This window comes from Hyperolius riggenbachi, chromosome 3, assembly GCF_040937935.1.
Source record: "Hyperolius riggenbachi isolate aHypRig1 chromosome 3, aHypRig1.pri, whole genome shotgun sequence".
In the NCBI taxonomy this organism is placed as follows: domain Eukaryota; kingdom Metazoa; phylum Chordata; class Amphibia; order Anura; family Hyperoliidae; genus Hyperolius; species Hyperolius riggenbachi.
The window spans coordinates 188,901,685-188,927,982 of NC_090648.1; the positions used below are offsets into that span (position 1 = coordinate 188,901,685).

Here is a 26,298-nt window from a genome sequence, read left to right on the forward strand (position 1 = left end):
TGAAAGGTAAAAGGAAAGTCTATGGACTTTCATTTTACCTTGGTTAACGCAAACGTTAGCCGACGCACAAAATCGCCGCAAGTGTGAAAGAGCCCTAACTAAGGCCTCTTTCGCACAGGAGGCTGAAGGTGGTGAATTCACTCTGTCAGCTGCCCCCTTGTGCTGGTCGGGTGCCTGTTAGTGCTCGGTCCCAGCTAAGAAGCTGCCCCCATGCTCAGATGTGGCATGTCGCATTCTCTGCTGCCGGTTAATGCCACCGCATGTCAACTGCAGGCACCCATGGTGTTACAAACGCTGCCATTTGGCTACAATTGAATTGCACTCAAATAGCGCTCGTGGGCAGCAGCTGAAAGGCTGAACTGCCCGACAAGGGCGCAACTCAGCCTCCAGTGTGAACGAGGCCTTACAGCTTATTCATTCAGGGCCTGAGCCCACTAATGCAGTTGTGTCCGCTTTTCAGCATCTCTAACATTGATGTTTAACTAAAAAGCGGACACAACTGCATCAGTGGGCTCAGGCCCTAATCAAGCTGTTAGTCAATTGAAGCCCCATTCCAAATATAAACACTCTTCTGCATCTGTGAAAGCACTCAGTTGCAGAGCTTGATTTTAATCTGTCTATAAGCTCCTTGATTAGCTAATTGCAAATAAATCCCTTGTAAAGTACCTGGTCAGTATTGATGGTCATGTCTAGGAGAACTCCTAGAGAAGCATGTGATTTGTTTGATCAGCTGATAGATTTGCAAAGCTCTGATTTGCTGTGATCACATCCTGTTTACGCACATGCTCACAACTAGCTAATCAGAGACTTACATATCTATCACCTGACCAAACTGACCCCCATAAGTTCTCCTAGACATGACCATCACTACTGGTCAGGAGTCGTGACACTGGCCAATTCCTGCACCCCCCCCCCCCCGTCTGTGCTATAGTCAGGAATCATGCAATACCTTGTTTCCAATAGTAGCCCTAGCAGAAGCATAAATCACTGGGGATCCCCGTTGGGTTTAAACAAACCAATGGGAGTCCCTACTGAATAATCAAGCAGCACCTCTATGTGTTTTTTGTATTAATTATGCAGCACCCCATCAGCTTCTTGTATAACTATGCAGCACCCCTGTGCACTTCCAATATAACCATGTAGCAACCCATCAGCTTCCTGTATAACCATGCAGCACCCCTGTGCACTTACTGTAAAACCATGCAGCATACCTGAGAGGTTCCTGTATAATCATGCAGCACACCTGAGAGCTTCCTGTATAATCATGCAGCACCCTTGTGCGCCTCCTGTATAACCATGCAGCTCATCTGGTAGCTTCCTGTATTATCATGCAGCACCCCTGTGTGCTACCTGAATAACCATGCAGCACACCTGAGAGCTTCCTGTATAATCATGCAGCAATCCTGTGCACTTCCTGTATAACCATGCAGCACACATGAGAGCTTCCTGTATAATCATGCAGCACCCCATGAGCTTTCTGTATAATTATGCAGCACACCGGACAGCTTCCTGTATAATCATGCAATACCTCATGAGCTTCCTATATAATCATGCAGCACCCCTGTGCACTTCCTGTATAACCATGCAGCACACCTGGGAGCTTCCTGCATAACTATGCAGCACCCCTGAGAGCATCCTGTATAATCATGCAGCACACCTGAGAGCTTCCTGTATAATCATAACGTAATGGAGAACAGAGGCGTCAAAAGAATAAAATCAGATACTAAAAAGTTTAAAAGTGCTTAGGAGGCAGTGGTAGACTTACCTCCTGCAAGCAGACACAATAAAGTGAGAAAACGCTGAAAAGCCGCTGCGGGTGCTCAGAACAAGGCGGCTGATTTCGCGTCCAACGCGGCAGGTTGCGCGCATGGGCCTGCATCTGCTGGCATGACTGAACGCGGAGAAACCGCCGCATGTCTTGAGAACAAGGCAGCGGATTCTGCGTCTGACACGGCATAGGCCTACATCTGACAATATGGCTGAACGCGGGGAAACCGCCGCATGCTCTAATAGCGGTGCGGCTGGTTCCGCGCCCAGCACAGCGGATGGTTTACAGCACAGGTCTGGTGTGGCTGGGACTGATAGTCCACACAGATTCAGAAGGACGCGCGCGCGTGCTGAGAGGCAGAGCTTTTATGACAGCCAGAAGGGAGTCAGCTGACCAAGCCGGTCAGCTGACAATTCCACCACTTCCCATTGGTCCAGCACTTAGGGGAGGCGCTGTAGAGCGCCTTGCTATATATACTGGGTGCTGGTCATTCTCTGGTTGTCTGCCGTTGCGATCACTACGTGGAAGCACTCAGACCTTTCTGTATATTATCTGTGTTATTCTTCAGACTAGTTCCAGGGTGTTGATGATCACGGACCTCACACCCCAGATTAGGAATACTGTATATTATCTGTGTTATTCTTCAGACTAGTTCCAGGGTGTTGATGATCAAGGAGCTCACACCCAAGACTAGGAATTAGCTTACCATCCTGTTATTACTTCAGACTAGTTCCAGGGTGTTGATGATCAAGGAACTCACACCTTTTAGACTAGACAATTGTTGATTATTTGTTATGACCTTCTGCTTTCCTGACCTCTCTTCTGATCTCTGATTTGGTACTTCGCTATATCTGATACTCCGTTGCCAAACCTTGCTTGCCTTAGGATTCTGTATCAGTCTCTTTCCTCTGTATCTGATCTGTCTGTCTGTTGCCGACCTGGCTTGTCCAACCTCGAGAACTATCTCCTCTGTTTAGAGATAGTTCACAGATCTGTCAGTGACACTCCACCATTGGTGTCACTTACACTCTGGTCCTTCCCACTCTCAGCCTGACTCCTCCCCTATATGGGGGGCTCTCCTCAAAGTATTACTGTTGCACCAAACACTCATATCACTCAGGTGTCCAGAGGTTAGAGATATATCTGAATATCGGTGATACTGCAGATCATCAATAATCGGGTATATATCTGTATTCTCGGTGATACTGCAGATCACCGGTAATCAGATCCTCTCTGTGTTACACCGATTGTTACAAATAGACTGTGTATTCAAAATAAAGCAAATGTATTGGTACACTCCAGGGGGTATTTGCAACGCGTTTCGCAGGCTTGCACCCGCTTCATCAGGCAATAGACAATAGACAACAGCATTTGGTCCGGGTTACACCTGGCACCTCCTGTATAATCATGCAGCACACCTGAGAGCTTCCTGTATAATCATGCAGCACACCTGAGAGCTTCCTGTGAAATCATGCATGCAATACCCCATGAGCTTCCTGTATAATCATGCAGCAAACCTGAGAGTTTCCTGTATAATCATGCAGCACCCCTGAGAGCTTCCAGTATAATCATGCATGCAATACCCCATGATCTTCCTGCATAAGCATGCAGCACACATGAGAGCTTCCTATATAATCATGGAGTACACCTGTGCACTTCCTGTATAACTATGCAGCACGCCTTTGCGCTCGCTGAGAGCTTCCTGTATAATAATGCAGCACACCTGAGAGCTTCCTGTATAATCATGCAATACCCCATGAGCTTCCTGTATAACCATACAGCAGACCTGAGAGGTTCCTGTATAATCATGCAACACAGCTGAGAGCTTCCTGTATAATCATGCAGCGTCCCTGTGCACTTCTTTTATAACCATGCAGCACACCTGTGCGCTCCCTGAGAGCTTCTTGTATAATTATGCAGCACATCTGAGAGCTTCCTGTATAATTATGCAGCACACCTGAGAGCTTCCTGTATAGTCATGCAGCACCCCTGTGCGCTCCCTGAGAGCTTCCTGTATAATCATGCAGCACCCCTGTGCGCTCCCTGAGAGCTTCCTGTATAATCATGCTGACAGGTAAAGTATGCAGGGCTACCGGGGGAAGGGGGAAGATCCATCTAACGTTTGGGGGGATGCAGCAGTTATGAATAAAATGCAAAGTCAGCTCTCAAAGCAAAAAACTGTACTTTTGCGAACTTGTAATTTCTAAATGAATAATAATACTTATGCACAAATGCAAATATGATAACCGTATGGCATATAAAAAGTAGGAAAACATGTTTTTATTGAATATTATGTCAGGGTTTTATACCGCTTTAATTATCGAATCGAATGGTTGATAGTCCGCCAAATCAAGAGATGTATGGCCACCTTAAATGCCATCATTCTATCATAGTGCAAAGCTATGATCAGTAATCCTTTGGATAATATCTGTTTATGTTAGAATTATACAACATAGGAGAGAGCTGTGTTGATGTTCTTGTTGTATGATGTAATAGTGCTAGCACTCTGGATGTTATCTGAATGATGCCTCTTGATTCCCTCTACTCTCTGGCAGAGACTGGGATGAGCAGTACACATGTTGCACATGAGCCTGTTTGTTTGAGGTCTGTATAATATCCGTATCCTGTTCAACAAGTTCTTTGTGTTTACTGGCCCAAATGAAACAATCATGGTACTGTTGGTAAGGATGAAAACAATCTTTGTATGTCACATGCTAGGATATGAGCTGTATACCATCATATGCCATGGGCTGGCTCAAGTCTATATACAAGGAAGACTTCATTCAACCTAAGAAGTACAGTATTTCTCTATTGAAAGGCAGGCTCCGTCAACAAAAAGCAAAAACACAACAAATGCAATAACAAAGCAGACTGGAGGATCTAACCGCAGTCACAACTTAAAGCAAATGTGTGTTCTGTCACTGTGATTCTAATACTTTTGCTGTCCCCTGATGACCAGCAGAGCTTGTCTGTAAACACTAGCAGCTAACATTCACCACTAGGGGTCATGAGACGTGTAATCTTGTGTCCAACAGCAAGAGGCAGCACCAACCTCTCCAGCTTTACTGCTGCTAAGATAATGCAGTGGGGCTAGCTGGATGTCCAGAACTGTTGTATGTGCACGCTTTATTTTTAAAGTGAACCGTAATTAGAGGAAAAGTAGGAATGGGAGTATGTATAGAGGATGTTTTTCTTTTAAGAGTATTTGTAACCTTTTTTAATTAAAAAAGTGACTTACCTTTGTGTCACTACACCCCTCCTGCACTGTGCCGGGACCCTCTGAATAGTCTTTGCATTAAAAGTCAGAAATTCCCCTCTGTGTATGAGCTAGGCAGCACTGCGCAGGCGCAAAGTAGGGTCACAGAGCCACTCCTGCACCAATTTTTTTTCCTGTGCATGCCCGGCTCTGTGCTACTGAGCAGGGGCAAACCTACTAGCGCTTGCGCATTGCGGCCACAGTACACAGTAGGGAGTGCAGCCTCCATACACAGTGGGGAGCATGGGTGCGAAGATATACTGCAATTCTGTAGAGTATGACTGTCAAAAACATTCACCAACACCTTTTCAGTTATTTGAGGCAGTATAGTTCTTTCCTGATGGCATACAACGTTCGGCATGTTTGGCTTTTAGGGCCACTAGGGCTGGCTCAAGCCTTTCAGATCCGTTGATTTCCAGACCATGGTAGGTATATTTTTCAGTTCTACTGATTGTACAGTCATAGTGTAAAGTATGGGCTCTGGGCTGGGTTTGTGTTTTCCCTCTAACACACCATAGTTTTGTCTTCTTCACATTGAATTAAAAGCCTTTTTAAAGTCCACAAAAACAGGAAAATATTTTCCCATTCCTTGGCCTGTGTTTTTTGCACTTGGAAGGGTGTGCAGGTTGTACATGTGGCTGGTGGTGCGATGTTTTGATACAAAAACTGCTTGTCATTTACTGAGAACAGTTCTGTGTGAGAAAGGTGAGTATTCTCATATTCAGGATGCTGTTGAACAGTTGCTTCTCACACAGATGCCTCTGTAGTTGGCTGGGTCATAGCGATCTCCACTCCTGTAAATGGAAATTATAAGTCCTTCATTACAGACTTCAGGGCCATATCTGATCATTTCTGATTCTGTTGATAGCTTTTTTTTTTTACCTTGAATGAGTTTTATCTTCTCTTTAATGTCCAATGTAATAGGTGTATCAACTGGGTTTTGAAATTATTTCACCTTCTCCTCTATGTTTTTAATTTGCTGATTATTTGTGTTTGTTCTGGGCCGAGGTCTTTTTTTAGAAATATCTCTGTATAGGTCTTTGAAGTAGTACAGCCAGATTTTGTCATTTTGGATGTTTATTTTTTTATTTTTATTTTTTTTGCCAATTTATTTCTAGCTCTCCTAAAATGAGTTAACTTGCAGAGATTCTTCAAGTCATGTCTCTGGCCAGAGTGTGCATGTTCCCTCTTTGAAATATCATAACCATGGGATATTAGTTAAGAGGAGTCTCAGTATATCTATCAGAGGGCCCTGGAGCCCACTGAAAAACAGGCATATTAAAACGCTCCGGTGGCTCCCGGTCCCCTCCGGTGCAGATGCCGACCTCGTCTGGTCAGCATCTTCCTGCGCTCCAGTGTGTGGCTTACAGAGTCGCACTGACGTCATCCGGGCTGTACTGCGCAGGCGCAGTACAGTCAGGATGATGTCAGTGCAATTCTGAGATCTGCTTGCGTAGGCACAGTGAGCATCTTGCGCTGGAGGGGACCCCGGGCCACCGGCGGGGAGCGGAGCTGTGGCAAGGGCACAGGACGGCTGCATGGGTCTGGAGGAAGCCCCAGATAAGTGGATGTTATTTTTTTCAGGGATCTTGGATGTGTCCTTTAAACACAAACAAATGAATTTGCACAAATACTGTCAAAATGTTTCAGAACAGACTACTGTCTGTGTCTCCAGACATGGATTATAAGATTTATTGCAACCTCTGATCCTGGTCTAAGGCCCGGTTCACACTTGCGGTGGCCCTCCGGAATCGCCGTGCCGGAGCCGCACCGCCTGCAGAACGGACGGAACGGACGCACGGCATAGCAATTAAAGCCTATGCGTCCGTTCACATGGGTCCGTTCTGCAGAACCGGAGCCGGACCGGATCCGGGCCGGATCCGGACTCCGGCCTCCGTTCCAACATGCGCTATTTTTTCATCCGGCCCCTCCGGCAGCCGTATCCGGGGCGGAGCCGGACTGCACCATCCGGCCAATACAAACCAATGGGAACCGGAGGCCGCACAACACACTGGCTGAGAAATCCGGATGTTCTACCCCACTTCCTATGCGGATTGTTGCGGCGATATTGGCTGGGGACACGTGGGCAAGCATTTTGGAGTGGAGCAGCACAGCTGGATCCGGATCCGGAGATGTTGGCAGCATGTCGCAGGTGGAGGTGAGTGCTAAACAGCAGAGGGCCTGATTCCACAGGTCCCCCTTCTGCTGACCTCCCAGACCCCAACATTTTTTTTTTTTTACGTGACTTTGCCAAACGGATCCGGATCGCATCCTGATTACCACCTGATGCAACCTGACCGGATCCGGATCGGATCCGGATCAGAACCGTACGGTTCCGATCCGGATCCGGTCCGGATCCGGTCAGGTCATCCGGTCCGTTTGGCAAACAACCGCTAATGTGAACCGGGCCTAATCCATGGACATTCTCATCAAATATGGATTTACACACGAGCATGTGCTGCGATCTGAAAACCATCTGCATGGAAGAGTTAAGAAACGTTCTACACATAAACACTAGGAAACAGGTAATGTGTATAAATCAAGAGTATTAAGTAAATGTGATGTGACATATTAAGTGCACTAACACATGCAAGGCTTATAGCATAAGAAAAACAAGCTAGATGACTGAAATTCTATTTCTGTTAATACTCCTAGTCATAACTCTATATGTCCTCCCAAGCTCCCTCACCTTTGCATTCCTCAGAATGCTACACTGTAAAATGAACAATGGGCTCTAAGCCATCTAGGTGTAACGATTGTGGAACTTTCCCCGTGATCAGCGCACAACGCGTGCGCTGACACGGCGGAGATCCTCCACAAGCGTATAATTTGCAGGAACCCAGCAAAAGGTGCTACGCACCTGTAGAGGGAAATTCCTGTCGGCAGATGGTGCTGGGGAGTGCAGAGGAACCAATCCTCTGTACCTCCACAAGTGCCAGACAGGAATTGTACGAAGCGCAGAACGCAATCGCAAGAGAGGCGATTGCGAATGAGATTGAGCAAAAGGGATAGGTTGTATGTGTGTGCGCCAATCCAGTCGCCACTCCGCGACCGCGCACACACAACAGCAGAAACGAAATAGGAACGCGATCGCGAGAGGTGCGATCGCGAGACGTGACACAAGGCAGAACAGAAGAGAATACGAGGGTAGCAAAGGCACAGCAAATACAATAAGGAGATACGGAAAATAACAACCGCTAGCTAACCGCGAACACCGCACTCATTCGCAACAGTGCACGCGGTTATGCGCGATCTCCACGTGATAAGCACAATAGAGACAAGCACGCCTAACTAACCATAAACAGACAAACATGAAACAGGGGACGCGAGCGCTTGCTTAACGGTTACCTCACCGAGCCTGTAGCAAGCGCAGCGGACAAGACAGACACACGAAAAACAAGAACTAGGCAGGAAGGATCCACCGCTCTTCCGCCAGAGCAAGTGTGATCCAAGCAGGAACACAGATCAGAAAGATCCACAGCCGCTAACGCTAGCGGCTAGTGCGATCTCAGCAAGACAGAACGATTCGCTATCAACCGCCGTTGGTGACAGCGCAATCGCGACCGACAAGACAGAACAGAAGGATCCCCAGCGCTCGCACAAAGTAGCTAGCGCGATCCCAGGAAACAGAACAGAAGGATCCCCAGCGCTAGCACAAAGTAGTTAGCGCGATCCCAGGAAACAGAACAGAAGAGATAGCTGGTAGCAACCGCTGCACCAGCTATACTCCAAGAACATAGATCAGAACCATTACCTGTCAACCACCATAGGGACAGGACAATAGCAAACAGGCAAGACAAGACAGAACAGGCAATACAGATAATACAACCTGACTGGGCTAGAAGGGGAGCATAAAGCAACCCCCAGGAATTAACTATACTAGATAGCAATGGCTGACACTCCAGCAGTGTCCATCAGGAACTGAGCAAGGAAGGGAAATGTCCAGCAAAGCATTCTGGGAAACATAAAGCTCTTATAGTGCCAGTCATCAAAGAAGGCAGGTAGGGGATTTGCATAACGAATGTATGCAAATTCCCCAGCAAGAGAACAGACCAGAAACTTGCAATGGAAAGACAGGTCTCTGTTACAGAGACCTGCAGCCCACAGACTAGAGGAATGGACAAACAGCTGTCTGCCTGTGCAGCCAGCTGAGCGGATCATCACACTAGGTAAACAAAAAGTGACAATAGAAAACATTCAATGAGAAAATCATTTCCAAATTCGGATTGGTTTATACTACAAGTTTACCTATAACTGAAGAAGAAAATCTCTCAAAGCAAATTCTAATAACAGTAAATTATAAGCACTACTTTTGGAACTGAACTTTTCGAATTCAAGACGCTCTGTGTAGCCATACCCTTATTCTCACAGACTTAAAGTGTACCAGAGACGAAAAGAAACTCGGCCAGGATTTCAGGGTGAATTGAGGGGGAACGGAGCCATCCGGGGAGATGGCGAGGGACGGGCGGCCTTAAAGGAAATGTCAGCCAAATTAAGATATGCAAGCTCTACTTACCTGGGGGTTCCTCCAGCCCCTTGCAGCCGACATGTCCCATGCCGCAGCTCCGCTTTCAGCCACCGGCCCGGGGTCCCCACTGGTGCAAAGGCCAACCTTGCGAGGTTGTCCTCCACTGCGCCTGCGCGAGCACCACTGTCAATCAAGTCCATGTTGTCTGGAGTGTACTGGCAGGACATGTCAGCTGCAAGGGGCTGGAGGAAGCCCCAGGTAAGTATGGAACCTGAGATGCTTTTCGCCTCAGGTTTCCTTTAAGAGTGATCTTTGCATTTCAATCTGCAGCCAGCTAAAGATTTCCAAAACCGACAATAAGCTCAGATCGCTCTTCTTAGAATCTGTATTCCTAACAGAGCATAAAAAATATGGTTGCAATCAGTCCATCCAAAAACACCCACCTTGCTGCAAGAGTAATTAGCTGCTCAGGCAAGAGGCTTTCTTACTCCTGGTCAACACCTGCACCAATCCAATAACTGGCAGCAAATTCTGACACTCCTATCTGCCGTTTCTGTTATAAACACTGTAGAACACTGTTAGGGCCCTTTTCCACTAGCAATCGCTAGCGTTCACGCTGAACGCTAGCGATTGCTGAATCGCAATTAAGCGGCGATTCCCCGACGTTCGCGGCCGCGATTTTGCTATGCTATGCACTGCATAGCAAAATCGCGGCAAATATCGCTCCGCCGCGCGTTCGCGTTCCCGACAAAAACGAATCGCGGTAGTGGAAATGACCTACCGCGATTCCTATGTTAAAAAGCAAACCGTAGCGATTGTAAAATCGCTAGCGGTTTGCGTTTTTGCGATTCAGCCAGCGCAAACGCGCTGGTGGAAAAGGGCCCTTATAAACACTTTATTCACACATAACAAAAAGTAATTAAGCTGAAAAAATACTTATTAATCCTTGCCACACTGAAACCACAGAACTTTTCTCAGCAATAGCGTTTTTTATTTATGTTTGACAGCATCCTCCCACAAACATCGAGAAGTTCTGCACCATACCCAGTATTATTATATTTCCTTTGAGGTCTTAAAAATTACTAATGGATTAAAAGTTGCTTAAAGGTGGCCATAACGATACAATTTGCTGAATGATCCGTTACAAACGATTCTTCGTATGAACGATCGGAAATGATAGTTTGTGCCCACTAATGGAAAAAAAAATCTCTTGACCAATCCAATCAGATTAATGAAATCGATCCCATTTTCAAATTAATCCTGTCAATCTGATCGAATTGGTTAGGATGTTTGAGTCCATTAGCGGTCCCAAATGATCATTTCCGATCATTCATATGAAGAATCATTCGTAATCAATCATTCAGCAAATTGCATCATTAGGGGTCACTGTTAGTAGAGAAGTGGCCTACAGCACTGCATTTATCCCCTTTATTAAATCTTCTGTACAATTTACTATATACACACATTATTTTGTTTTTTTAATTTTTACCTGTACCGAAAAATTCAATATTCAGCGTAAATCAAAATAACAGTCGGCGTGTGGTTATTAAATCTCAGGTCAGGTATGCGCACTCATATCCTACTGTTCTCAGGCACATTCCAGCTTCAGTCATGTAATTGTTCCCAGCAGTACACAGTGGACTACTTGACCCTGTGCTGAACCATTGCTGCTAGCAACCCTGTTTCTCCACAAGGCAATCAGGCAACCCCTTCTCTTATAAAGGAACTATGATTCTTTGAAGTAGCTCAAGAAATAATGTAACAATGATCTCAGCCTCAATTACATGTTCCATTTTCAAAATAAAGGATGATTATTCTAAATGACCAATAATAACCCTTCTTTTCTGCAACTGGTTTAATAAAAAATAATGTCTTGAAGGATCAGCTTGCCTAGAAATGGATGCCTCAGCTGCAAATTTAAAACACACTAAACAATTCTAAAGATGCATATAACGATGACAGCCTAGATCTGTTCATGTTAAGAAAATTGAATTACCGTTACTACAAATTGAAAATCTAATTACTACAAATTGACAGGAAGTGTGGCTGCACAGTTCCTGTCAATTTGTCTCTGCTGGATCCTGCAAAAGGTGACCAAGCAGGCTGCCTCAAGCCTGGTATGCCCAGCAGGAGACTACCACTAGCCCAGTGTGGTCCATCACAAACTACTGGTGGCCAGTGCTTTAAACTACCCAATCTGAAACCCCCACCATGCAAAGTTGAAGCAAAAGAATTTAGTGTATGGTGGCAGAGTATGGAAGCACCTGTTCTGCTAGCAGCGTATATGTAAAAAAAAGTTGTGGTCAAATTTGGTGCAATTTATCGGCCAAAAAAATTATCAGTAATTTAGAATTATTGATATATAACGGTATTTGTAATGTAAAATCGTTAAATCCGATTATTATTACCGTTTTAAAACAGATGGTTGAAAACGAAAATATAATAACATTAGATATCGTAATGTAATTCAACAATAACAACAATCGTAATGTAATTCAACCACTTCCCCTGCATAAACACCCTTTTACATATAGAAAGGATAATATTGTAATAACACATATTATCGTAAATAAATCATTACATATAATGACCTATTATCGTAATTACATCATTACACATATTTGTTTTATAGTAATGTCACATTATATATATATATATATATATATATATATATATATATAGATAGATAGATATAATTCACATATATTGATATATTCGTGACAGTACATATAATGACCTATTATCGTAATTACATCATTACACATATTTGTTTTATAGTAATGTCACATATATATATATATATATATATATATATATATATATATATATATAGATAGATAGATATAATTCACATATATTGATATATTCGTGACAGTACATATAATGACCTATTGTCGTAATTACATCATTACACTTTTTTTTATCGTAATGTCACATATATCGATATAATCCACATAGATCGATATATGCGGAAATATCGTAATGAACATACACAATATCAGACAATGAAAGTCTAGATTTAGTTTCACAAACCTCTGTTTATCAATCGTACATTATCGTTGTAGATACAATTTCAATATTTCGCAACGGCGCCCAAACATGTGCAAAGTTGAATGAAAAATTACGAAACCGATATTTAACATTGAAAAGATACCCACGCCCAAATCTTTTAGCGCTATAATTAGCTGCTCCGTGCTAGCATGCTCCTCCCTCCTCCTGCCTGATCAGTGTGCTCAGTCTTGCAATTTCTGTGGCAGCTTAATTTTAATATCAGGGGCACATAGCATCTTAAGGCTCCCTGCACACTGCAAATCCGTTTTCCGATTCCGATTCCGTTTCCGATTCCGATTCCGATTCCGTTTCCGATTTTCCCTGAATACATTCAACAGAAAAACGGATCAAAAAACGCAGCATGCAGTTAAGATTAAAAATCGGAATCGGAATCGGATGTAAAAACAGATTAAAAATCTGAATCTGAATCTGATTTGCTTGCAGTGTGCAAGAGGCCTAACACTGATATCTGGCATGCCTACTTAAATCTGATATTGGGGGCAGATGGCAGCTTAATTATGATATTTGGAAAAAAGAGGGCTACTCAATTCTAATATCTGGTAGCACATTGCTACTTAATTCTGATATCTGGAGGCACATGGTAGCTTATTTCTGGAATCTGGAAGAAGAGATCTACTCAATTCTGATATCTGGGGGCACATGGCTTCTTAATTATGATATCTCGGGGCAAATGGCTACCTAATCCTAATATCTGAGGTATGCACAGCCATTTAATTAAAATACCTTAGATACACACAGCTACTTAATTAAAATATCAGGTCTTACATGGCATCTTAAATGAGTCTAGAGGTTTCCCCCTCCCGATGGGAGCACCCCGTAGGTGCATTTTTTTTCCTACCGGTACACTTTAAAGCCACAATGGGATGGTCAATACAATGATGGTCACACAGTAGTTAGTATATCTAGTAAAACAGATGTCTTTCGCTTTATTGTATGCCTAATCTACTTATATTGATTTTCCTTCAATAGGCAACTGCACTGTCACTGAATTAGCATCAGTTGTGCATTAGATATGGTCTTCCCTGCTCCATTAGTGCCTTGAACACAATCGCCTTCCCAGAAGTTATTGATTTGAAAATACAGCTTTAGTTGGTAAAAGTGATTTGTAGGCTTTGATCTTTCAGAAAATGAGAAACATTATCTAAAATGTTACTAAAAAAAATACAAACAATAACAAGTATCAAACTTCTTCCACAGCTTGGGGAGAAATTGACTTCCCAGCTTCTCTAGGCTAACTCTACAGGATGAGTTCCATGTCTGCATACCTACTATACTTCAAATGGTGGGAACACACCAAAAGTGGACACTAAAGAGAGAAACTATGGAAGGGTTCTCTTATCACCCAAAGTGGAACTCCAGCCTAAATGTTTCTTTATTTGTTGTTGTTTGATTTGAATAGTGCGTGGCACAGTTATAATTTCTGCTGGGTTTTCATCCCTTGGCTCCAACCAACAAGACTTATAATAATAATAAAAATCCGAACACTTGTATAGCGCTTTTCTCCTGTCGAACTCAAAGCACTCAAGAGCTGCAGCCACTGGAACGCGCTCAAGAGGCCACCCGCAGTGTTAGGGAGTCTTGCCTTGAACTCCTTACTAAATAGGTAAAGTAAAACCTTGGATTGAGAGTAACTTGATTTAAAAGTGCTTTGAAATAGTAGCAAACATTTTTGTGAAATTTTGACCTGATATACAAGCAAAAAAAATGTAAACACACGTCACATCATCACAACTAAGCCGACTGTTCTTCCCCCTTTTACGCTGCAGAATTGTGCTTAATTGTACTTTATCTGAGTGTAGAGACTGTGCAAAGTCCCATTTCCATGAAATCCTCAAAAGTAGGCAAAAGCAACTGTCAATGGATAAGTTCCTTATTAAAGCCACACATAACAAAGGTTGGGGTGAGCCAACAGATAGCAATGATTCTGTTAGTTATAGTGAAAGTCTTGTTTACATCTTTATTTTATACAGTAATGTCCTTTGTGTTAAAGCAGAATAGAACCCTGCATTTCAACTTTGCTCTAAAACATTATTTACGGCATGTTATATGCAACCAGCATTTTTTTTTTTACTAGACCAGCATTGGAGGGTTACACACAGAGTTTTAAAGTTCCGTGGAGAGATATGCAGACGCATCTGAAGTTCAGATAGATACATTTAACTAAACAGAATGTAACAAGTGGTGAATGTTACACTCTTTGGCTGTCCTCCAGCTCCTGCACAGTCAGAGAGAGTGAGTCACATTCCACACTTAGATACATTTAAGTAAACAAAATGTATCTATCTGAACTTCGGATGCATCTGCATTTCTCTCCAGGAACTTTAAAGCTCTGTGTGTAACCCTTCCAATGCTGGTCTAGTAAAAAAAAAATGCTGGTTGCATATAATATACTGTTAATAATGTTTTAGAGCAAAGTTAAAATGCAGGGTTATATTCCGCTTTAAATATTTTTCTATAACCTTTTTGGGATTGTGGAACGAATCACTTGAATTTACATTAATTCTTATTAACCTCCTTGGCGGTAATCCCGAGCTGAGCTCGGGGTAAGCCGCCGCAAAGGATTTCTCATGCTCTGCTGGGCCGATTTTCATTATTTTTTTTTTAGAACACGCAGCAAGCACTTTGCTTGCTGCGTGTTTCGGTCGATCGCCGCCAATGTGCCGCTACCTGCCGCGATACAGGCCCCCCCCCCCGCATACCCCTTGCGCTGCCTGGCCAATCGGCGCCAGGCTGCACTATGGAGTGGATCGGGACTCCCTGTGACGTCACTCCGTTCGTTGCCATGGCGACGGGGGAAGCCCTGAAGAAAATCCCGTTTAGAACGGGATTTCCAGATTGGCTTGATCGCCAGCGGCAATCGGAGGGGTGGGAGGGAGGCCACAGGGAGGGGGGAATCATGTAGCTAGAGCTAGGCTAGCTACATGATAAAAAAAAATTAGCCTTAAAAAACCTCCCGCGGCCGCGCAGCCGCAGAACAATAGACCACCAGGGAGGTTAATATAATATATATAATAGTGCTTTGGATTACAAGTATGTTTCCGGAACGAATTATGCTTGCACACCAAGGTTCCACTGTACTGACTTACCCTCAATTTCTGTCCGAAGAGCTGAAAGTTAGGTGAGATCTCTCTGACAGGGACATATACAATACAATAACATTTGTAAAGCGCTTTTCTCCCATAGGACTGAAAGCGCATAGCTGTGTCTCAGATTAATACAGGGTTGCATCCTGGGTTGTGTTACAGAGGAGATAGTCAGATGTTCATGAATGCCAGACTGAAGAGGTAGGTTTTCAGTTTAGACTTAAATGGTTCCAGGGATGGAGCTGTCCTGATTGGGTGTGGCAGGGAGTTCCAAAGTGTAGGGGCAGCATGACAAAAGGCTCTGTCTCCAAAGGTTTTGAGGTGGACTCTGGGGGTGACCAAGGTGTTACGTCCTTTGGATCTAAGATTGTGGGGGGTGTGATGTAGTTGCAACAAGTCCTTCAGGTATCCAGGGCCCAGATTGTGCAAGGATTTGAATGTCAGTAAGCCAATCTTAAACAGAATTCTCCATTTTATCAGTAGCCAGTGGAGTGAGCACAGGGTTGGGGTTATGTGGCAATGGCGGGGTTGGCTCGTTAACAGCCTTGCGACGGCATTCTGTACTAATTGCAGGCGGCGGTAAGTCTTTCTTATGCAGGCCTGTGTAGAGGACGTTGCAGTAGTCTAACCTTGATGTGACGAAGGCATGAACTAGGGTTGGAAGATCCTCTGAAGGAATTAGGCGTTTAATCCTTGCAATATTCCTTAGGTGAAAGAAGGAATGTTTCACAACAGCTGAGATTTGATTCCTGAAGCTTAATTTCCCATCAATCAGTACTCCCAGGCTGCGCACACAGTCTGAGTTGTTCAGGTCTGAGCTCCCTATCCTTAGCGGTGTTGGTTGAGACTTGGGCTGCTTTGCTGTTGAGCCCTGGCCCTCGATAACAAGAACCTCAGTTTTGTCAGCATTAAGTTTTAGCCAATTATTATTCATCCACTCCTGAAGCTCAGCTAAGCATGTGTTTATTTGTGGAGTAGGGTCTGTGACGTCAGGTTTGAATGACAAATATAGCTGGGTGTCATCAGCATAGCAATGATATGTCAGGCCATGTTTTTGTATGATTTCTCCAAGTGGCAGCATGTATATGGTGAACAGTAAAGGGGATAATATTGCGCCCTGAGGTACACCGTATTTTAGTGGTACAGGGTTGGAGAGGAAGGGCCCTAAGGCTACCCTTTGTGTTCTGCCAGCCAGGAAGGAGTTGAACCACCGGAGAACAATGCCATCTATGCCACAGTACTCTTGTAGCCTGTTGAGCAAGATTTCATGATCGACTGTGTCAAAAGCCGCTGAGAGGTCGAGCAAAATCAGGATGGAACATTGACCCTTGTCTCTTGCAATGAGCAGATCATTGCAAATCTGGGTGAGGGCTGTTTCACAGCTGTGATATTTCCTGAAGCCAGATTGAAGAGGGTCAAGGATGTTGTTTCTGGAGAGCCTGGCTTCAAGTTGGAGGTAGACAGCCTTTTCAATAACTTTTCCCAGGAAGGGGAGGTTTGAGACAGGTCTGTAGCTGTTTAGAGCATCTGGGTCTAAGGATAGTTTCTTGAATAGTGGCCTGACGATTGCTTCTTTCAGAGTAGAGGGAAACCACCCTTCTTGTAAGGAGCCGTTGACTATTTTGTGGAATGCTGGTGTAAATAGTTCAGGGCATATACAGAACTAAAAGCAGCATTTGTAGTTACATATAATGTATAAGGTTTTTACTGCTGTCTGTGTTCTCACTGGGAATATTCTCCTTGATTTGTGTTCCTGTTACAGGATCTTCCAGAGCAGAAAGTGAGGAGAAACATCTCAAGGAGGCACAGAAAGTGGTAAATCATCGACAGATGTTATAACTTTACTTTATTTGAAACTAAAATATTGCGTTTTGGCTGGAATTATACTTGGCCGACATGTAAGTAGGGTATTTATAGGTTTAAAGGAAACCTGAAGTAAGAGGGATATGGAGGCTGCCATCTTTATTTCCTTTTAAACAATACCAGTTGCCTGGCAGCGTGGCTGATCTACTACCTCTAATACTTTTAGCCATAGACCCTGAACAAGTATGCAGCAGATCAGGTGTTTCTGAGAAAAATATGTCAAGATTAGCTACATGCTTATTTCAAGTGTGCAGACACTACTGATGCCAGAATGTTCAACGGGACTTCCAGGCAACTGGTATTGTTTAAAAGGAAATACATATGGCAGTCTCCTTATTCCTCTCACTTCAGGAGTCCTTTAAAGGGCAGTAAGTCTAGAAAAAAATAATTTTACAGCTTTGGCTCTTCACCTGGATCTGAGTGCTGGTGCTGAAGAAGTGACCCTCCTGTAGTGCCAGGCTAGCCCCTTCCCTCCACCCATGACTTAACTTCATTCCCCAACCGCTCCACTCCAGGTGACTTTGCTGGCACCCTTATCACTAATGCCCTAGCTGTGGGGAGAGGTGGCAGCATATATAGCAGCTTCTGAGCAGGCCATATTTGTGCACACAGGGGACACACCATGAGTACTGGGAGGCCATGGAGGGCCCTGAAGATATAAGAGTTGTGGGCACCGGAATGTAGCGACAGCGTTTCTGCTCAGATGCAGCTTTCCTGTTCACTGAGATGATATGAGTACCACCTAAGTTCCCAAGACAAGAAGATGCCAGAACTTGACATTACATCATTGACATTACAGACATGACATTACACAACTAAAATACCAACATTGGGTAGATTCAATTATTAAAGGTTAGGTTGCAGACAATGGGGCTGATTCTTAAAGCTGCGCGGCTATAGAAGCATGAGCTACATGACAGCACCGTGAGCTAAATACAGGGGGGCACGCTACGTGCAGTGTAGCTCGCCTTTCTTTGTTACACGCCCTATTTACAAGGTAACACGGGCTCCTGGGTGCTGTGAAGTATTGCAACCTACCGGCCACTCTAGTGAAGTATTGCAGTCGTGAAACTTCACAGCACTCAGGCGCGCGCGTTGCCCAATATACATGGTGCGCAACTAAGGAAGGCACGCTACCCTGCACAACCGTGCGTAGCGTGCCTCCCTGTATTTAGCTTGCAGTGCTGTCATGTAGCTCACGCTGCTGCAGCAGAGCAGCTTCATGAATCAGCCCCAATATGTTTTGCAACTACAGGTGTTATAATGAATATTAAAGAGTACCACCAGTAAAAATGACAGAACCTATCATGACAGGCTCTGTTTTGATGAGGAAACATGGGGGGGGGGGGGGGGTATGGTGCTGGTCAGGGTTGAATACTTGCCTGTTCTGATGTCATCAAAGATGCGGCCATGGCAAATTTCTTTCAAAATCGCTGCTGAGGCTCTGGCCACCCTCAACTACATTGCAGCAGTCCACCCACAGCTCAGCCTGCCAACAGCATGCATCCTTCATGCGAATCTCATTCAAGTGAATGAGAAAGTGTTTAACACTGGGGTGATGCATTGTGTGCTGTTATAACCTGCATATAACATAAGCAGCATATAACACAATGGGCAGCATGGTGGAGTAGGGGTTAGCACTTTTGCCTTGCAATGCTGGATCCCTGATTCAAATTGTAAGTTCTCCCTGTGTCTGTGTGGGTTTCCTCCTGGCACCCTGGTTTCCTCCCATATCCCAAAAACCGATAACTTACATATAAGTTAATTGGCCTCTCCCTAAATTGGCTACCATGCATGCACTACACGATACATACATAGACATAGGACTATAGCAGGGATTAGATTGTGAGCCCCTCTGAGGGACAGTTGAATGACAAGACAATGGGTATCATTCATAAAGCATTTCCGCATGCGGAAATGCTAAAAACAGCTGACTTTACCGACCACTCGGCAAAGTCAGCATTCATAAAGCCTCTTTCCGCATGAAAAAAAGACATACCGAGCAGAGTGATAAATCACCGCCTTGTGCGGTGATTAACGGAACAAATGTAGCAAAATGTTAATTCATAAAGAATACCGCCAGCGGTGTCAGGTCGGAAAGTCCCGCTCCCTCTGATGTGGCGATACCAATGCAAGTGAATGGAGACACACAGACCTCCCAGGCAGCAGCAGCAGAGCGGAACACGGAGAAATGTATCAACTCGGCAGCTTCCGTGTCTCCGCCTGCCTACCGCCTGCCTACCGCCAGCCTAGTTCGGGGAATCTCCGCACTGCCACCGCACCTACACACTTCTTTATGAATGCCCACCCAGAAGTCTAAAGTACCGGTTGCGGAGAAGAACGGTGTTTTCCCCCACTACCGACAGCCTCTTTATGAATGATACCCAATATATACTCTGTACAGCACTGCGTAACATGTCCGCGCTATATAAATACTAAATAATAATAATAATAACAACCAGAAGCAACATCTGCAGTGGCATGGGAGGTAACCCAGGCAAAGAAACAACTTGACTAATGAGCCCCATCATTGACTAACATTTTGTGTGTGTTAACTTGTGCAATGATCAAAGCTTTAACAACAGAATCAGTTGCATTGCATCACACCCGATGAGGTGTGAACTGTTCACAGACTTTGAATCACACCACATTACATACAGTGCGCAAAACACAACATGTCAATGTGAAAGTTCCCTATATCGTGGTACTCTGTACCACTAGTGTCATGAGAGCCTTGTGGAATCGCAAACACGCTGCATGTTTGGTGTAATTGTGTTTCTGTGAATGTGACTTTGCAAAGCCCCCCAAAAAAATCGTACAGCAAACACACGACGAATGCGTTACATTTATGATTCCTTCGGAATTTTTTTCTCACATTGTTAAACCCAGAATGGCATTGCGAACGGAACGCAAAACACGCGATCCCATGCCATCTGAGCCATTGTGCACTGCTGATCCCATTCACTACACTGTATGGGTCAGTGCTGCGCTTTATAGAAAAATGTGTGCAGCAGTGCGAAAGCACCTCACTGCTGCACATTGCATTTAGTCAGAACATCAGATAGTGCTGTCTGATGTTCTTGCTGATTGCACCCAAATGCGTTGCCAAAATGTGCACAGCAACGCGTATAGTGTGAAAGAGGCCTAATGAAAACACTCCCTTTATATGCAGCTAAGACAACAAGACTAAAATAACAACAGTAGTGAAAGTCTTCAATGATGGTGTCATTAAACTCAAAACACAAATCAGAGATCAGAGATCACAGCAGATAACTGGTGATTCTGCTTGGAGAACCTGCAGCAGCAAATCAATCCAATAACTTGTACATACTGAGGAATGCAGAGAGCAGATTTTAGGCATGGCTTACAACTACTCTTAGTAACTCTGCAGAACCATGCTGCTGCTCTATGCTGGTGGTCAATGCAGAATAGTGTAATGAGGTATAAGGATGTATTTCTCTGTTCTCTGCCCTTGCCTCACAGAAAGGACCAGAATCGTTCTCCCACCTAATGAGAACATTTTCAATCCAAAGAAAACTCATCAGACACCCTGGCTCTATCCTGTCCTGTATGTGTCATATGCCAATCATCATCATGCATATTAAAGTCTTCATAACGTCACTTGCCTTATGTGGAAGCAATATTCACAAAGGTTCATGCCCAGCACGTCAGCCTATGGAACAAGTAATAATAAAGTGCCTGACTCCTGTACTGCGGCTTGCTGTGATGAGCACAACACACCCAGTTTTCTCCAAAGAGAAGTCTAGCCTGTGCTGATCCGCTATCTGCAGTGTGTGGATGCCTCTGTCACATCCCCCTCAGTCCTCAGCACACAGACCTCTGATCTATTGATCACTCCTGTTTATAGGCTCACCACTGATTATTGCTATCATCACTATCATCGTGCAGCATCATGGCCAGCTGGCTGATCCTCCCTGCATAAAACAGGTGGTCCATGCCATGCCTTGCAAGGATGCAGAAATCATCCGCTTGCCAACCACACTGCGGGAGGCTGCTGTGTGATACTCGGATACACCAAAGATAAAGGCGCTGCCCACACATTAAAATCTAAAGTATATAAAAGAATCGCTAGTCTCACCCTTCGCGGCAGCCTCTTCCCCGTGCGTGATGATGCTCAAGGATGCTACTGCACTGTGCCGCCGGACCGCTAAGGGGCGACATTGCTCAGCCCAGTACAAAGAGGTGGACTGCGAAGTATTGGCAACCGCCATCTTTATTTGGGGCTAAACATGAGTTTTATTTCACTGTCGTTTAGTAGTTTTATTGTGTGATTGTGTATTACATGTCAGTACTTAGGAAGCCAGCGTCTGGTGTTGTGGAGTGAATATGCTAAGCTATGTTAATGATTTGATGTTGCTAGCGGACATTTTCTCGGAGACCACTGAGGTCTTTCGTTTGTGTGCCAAACTATCTGACGTCACACACTAGTTATCTTCTTGTCAAGCAGAGGCTGTGTTGTAGTTCTTGGGTTCTGTTACTGAGTGGTTGGGTTTATACAGTAGGAGGCTGTTGCAGCAGCTCTTGCTGTCACCCGCATCAAAAGTGTACCCGCGGCAGTATTTAAAAAAAAAAAAAAAATGAAATACCCAAGAAGAGACCCCCAGAACATATCTGACAAGAGCTTGTTGTCATAGCTCCAAACTGTCCCTTTTTCGGAGGGACAGTCACTTTTTGGGAACCTCCCTCTCATGTTCAGATCTATATATATATATATATGTGTGTATATATATATATGTATGACTATGGGTGTGGTGGGGGCGTGACAATGGGTTTGGCTTAGGTGTCCCTATTTCTTATCTCAAAAAGTTGGGAGCTATGAGTTGGATATGTTTTGTGGCTCTGTACTGCTTCTCTACACTACCCGCATGCTTGCTAGCGATCAGTTTGCGGTTTGCTAAAAACCTCAAACCGCTGGTGTGCACCATCACATTGAAATACATTAGCCAAGCGTTTTCACAGGTGGAAGCGGTTTGAAAAACGCTACATCACTGCTCGGTGTGCACCAGGCTTTAGGCCTGGTGCACACCAAAAACCGCTAGCAGATCCGCAAAATGCTAGCAGATTTTGTAACACTTTTTCTTATTTTTCTATGGCGTTTTGCTAGCGTTTTGCGGATTGCTGCAGCGGATTTCAGTATAGTACATTTCATATATTGTTACAGTAAAGCTGTTACTGAACAGCTTCTGTAACAAAAACGCCGGCAAAACCGCTCTGAACAGGCGTTTTTCAGAGCGGTTTGCGTTTTTCCTATACTTAACATTGAGGCAGAAACGCATCCGAAATCCAAAAAATGCCTCACCCCGGCATTTTTCGTTTCTGCAAAACGCCTCCCGCTCTGGTGTGCACCACCCCATTGAGATACATTGACCAAGCGGATCCGCAGCCGCAAGCGGCTGCAGAAACGCTGAAAAAGCCGCTCGGTGTGCATTAGCCCTCAGGCCTGGTGCACACCAAAAACCGCTAGCAGATCCGCAAAATGCTAGCAGATTTTGAAACGCTTTTTCTTATTTTTCTGCAGCGTTTCAGCTAGCGTTTTGCGGTTTTGTGTAGCGGTTTTGGTATAGTGGATTTCATGTATTGTTACAGTAAAGCTGTACTGAACAGCTACTGTAACAAAAAATGCCTGGCAAACCGCTCTGAAGTGCCGTTTTTCAGAGCGGTTTGCGTTTTTCCTATACTTAACATTGAGGCAGAAACGCATCCGCAATCCAAAATCTGCAGCAGCCCGGGAGTATGCGTTTCTGCAAAACGCCTCCCGCTCTGGTGTGCACCAGCCCATTGAAATACATTACCCTAGCAGATCCGCACCCGCAAGCGGATCGCAAACTGCAGCCGAACCGCTCTGGTGTGCACTAGGCCTAAGTGTCTGTTTTTGTTTTTTTTTTACACTCCACAGAACCCCTTTAACCTCCTGAGCGGTATGGACGAGCTCAGCTCGTCCATCACCGCCGGAGGCTGCCGCTCAGGCCCTGCTGGGCCGATTTTCTTCAAATAAAGTGCAGCACACGCAGCCGGCACTTTGCCAGCCGCGTGTGCTGCCTGATCGCCGCCGCTGTGCGGCGATTCGCCGCGAGCAGCGGCGAAAGAGGGCCCCCCTAGCCGCCTGAGCCCTGCGCAGCCGGAACAAAAAGTTCCGGCCAGCGCTAAGGGCTGGATCGGAGGCGGCTGACGTCAGGACGTCGGCTGACGTCCATGACGTCACTCCGCTCGTCGCCATGGCGACGATCTAAGCAAAACAAGGAAGGCCGCTCATTGCGGCCTTCCTTGTTTATTATGGGCGCCGGAGGCGATCGGAAGAACGCCTCCGGAGCGCCCTCTAGTGGGCTTTCATGCAGCCAACTTTCAGTTGGCTGCATGAAATAGTTTTTTTTTAATTAAAAAAAAACCCTCCCGCAGCCTCCCTGGCGATCTCAATAGAACGCCGGGGAGGTTAAATATCATGCCAATTGTATGCAGCTTGGAATTGGAGCAATCAGATGAATTTCCTGCTGATTTTAAATGGGTAAAGTCCAAGGTGCATACAATTTGCATTAAATGTGCATGCAAGACAGAATCTTTAACAATAACAATTTGAAACTATTGATTTCTGCTAAAATTGCACTGAATCTGTTGAGATGCAGCCCATCGCAATAAATTTAATGATAAGCAGCTTCCGATAACACGCACGTTGCAGTTCAAGATACTGCTTCGTCATTTATTTGCATCATGGGCTTTGTCTGCTAGCGCGCAGCTCGGCTCTTGTTCTTACAATGGAATCTGGCGCACCGCAATAGCAACACACATGTGAACACTGCCATTGTCTGATGAGCGCAGAAGTTCTGAAGACTAAGTTCAACCTGCAGGACGCTTTTGCGGACGGGAATGCAAACAAGGATGCGCGTAGCCTTGGCCGCACAGGTGCAGTGGCCCACCGACTCCTAGTCGTCAGAAACAAAACTAAGCTGTGACAGGGGAACGGAGAGTCGTTGAGGACCGGCGCGGGCTAGGATGGCTGCAGGGGGCTGGTACAATACCCAGGTAAGTGAAACTTTTTTTCTTTACTTCACTTTAGGTTCCCTTTAAAGGGCACTCTCCCAGATACCACCACCAGAATGCTCCAGGTCATGCCATTTCCACCTCTGCTACATAGCCCCTGCCTAATCCCACGACACCGCCAAACTCCTGATCCATATCTCCCGTGTAGACTAGTGGAATGCTCTCCTTTCTGGACTTCCCGAGATCAGACTCCAACCTCTGCAATCTGTTATGAACGAAGTTGCCAGGTTCATTCACTCCTCCAGTTGCTCCTCAGCTGCCCCTCTTCACAAATCCCTTCAATGGTTCCCTGCCCCCCTCAGAATTAAATTTAGACTGCTATGCCTGGTGTATAAATCCATCCGCCAGACCACCCCTTTCAGGGTAGGTACATACTAGGCAGAATTGCATATGTGTTTTACACTATGTGTTATGGAAACCACATACGCGATTCTGCCTAGTGTGCTCCTACCCTCATATATCTTTTCCAGAGATACTCCCCAACCCTCTCCATTCCTGTAACACTCTACGGATGCCCGCTCCTTGCATTACATGCTCACTTACAAGGCTCCCGGACTTCTCCAACACCCCCTACTCTATGGAACTCCCTCCACCCATCATGCTCACTCTCGCCTTCTATTTATTCAACTAAGCCTTAAAGACCCACCTGTTTACCATAGACTGCCCTCCATCTTCTTAGTTCCAGTCCCCCCATTAAACTGCAGCCCCTATATATCTCACTCCTCCACCACTTAGATTATAAGCCTATTTGGCTGGGGCGTCTGACACATGTGATCTTCTCTGCCACCATATGGACTCAGTGACTCATCTGTTATATTTTTCCTTATGCACCATTGTTTATTATTACAACACTATTTTGTGTACCACTGTTTAATTCTTTAATGTCCCCATGTTATATTGTTCAATGTTGTATTGTCTCCCCTGTCTATTGTACAACACTGTGTAATATATTAGTGTTTTATATATAAAGTTTAATATTAGTAAATAGTCTTATTTCTACATTTATGCTGGGCATACATGGCTCAATTTTGCCGCTCGATTCCGCAGTCAATTCACTCGTTTTTCTTATCTTTTTCCATTCACTTCAATCCGGAATCGAGCGGCGAAATGATCGTGCGGGAGATCAGGCATGTTGGAAATTAGGGAGCAATCTTAATGGCTCAAAATCGAGCCGTGTATTTCCAGCTGTGTATTTTCAGCATCAGACAAGTAAAGTCTTCTTTCCAGTCCTTTGGGACTCATAGGATTTTTTGCTCATAGGATTAGACATCCAGCAGGATAGGTTTCCCATTCAGTTATGCTGCATTCTCCCTCCACAGGTGGACTTGTCCACTCTATTCCCCCTCCTCCATGAAGATAAATGGCCTGGTTTACTCAGGAGATTTGCATTCTGGCGTTATGCTGGGAAAACACGATGATTATCATTCACTTCTATGTGAAATCGATCAGAAAAACGATAAAAAAATCAGATCGGACCTGTCGGAAATTATCTATCGAACCATCTATCTGCCAAAAATCTCATAGTGTATTCCCAGCATTAGGCTTTTCAGATCATACAACCTACAGGCATCTGAACCCTGTACCAAGCTTAAACATTTCTGGAACATAAATGTCAAACCCTTCACACAGGCTCACCTTATAAAGCTTGTCCAAATTGTGACTTAAAGAGAACCCGAGGTGGGGATCGTACAAAGAAATCTATACACAGAGGCTGGGTCTGGCTATTGTGCCC

General features: G+C 44.8%; 1 protein-coding gene across 2 annotated transcripts in view; it reads right to left on the reverse strand.

Moving 5' to 3' along the window:
- The window catches only part of LOC137563238 (tropomodulin-2-like), a 102,481-nt gene extending 80,797 nt beyond the window's left edge, over nt 1–21,684 (reverse strand). The window contains exon 1 of one of the 2 annotated variants that reach the window (XM_068275447.1): nt 21,610–21,684. The gene's annotated coding sequence lies outside the window, so the exon portion shown is untranslated. The remainder of the gene's footprint in view (nt 1–21,609) is intronic. The other variant, XM_068275448.1, reaches the window with a different exon arrangement.
- Between the last annotated feature and the right edge of the window lie 4,614 nt (nt 21,685–26,298).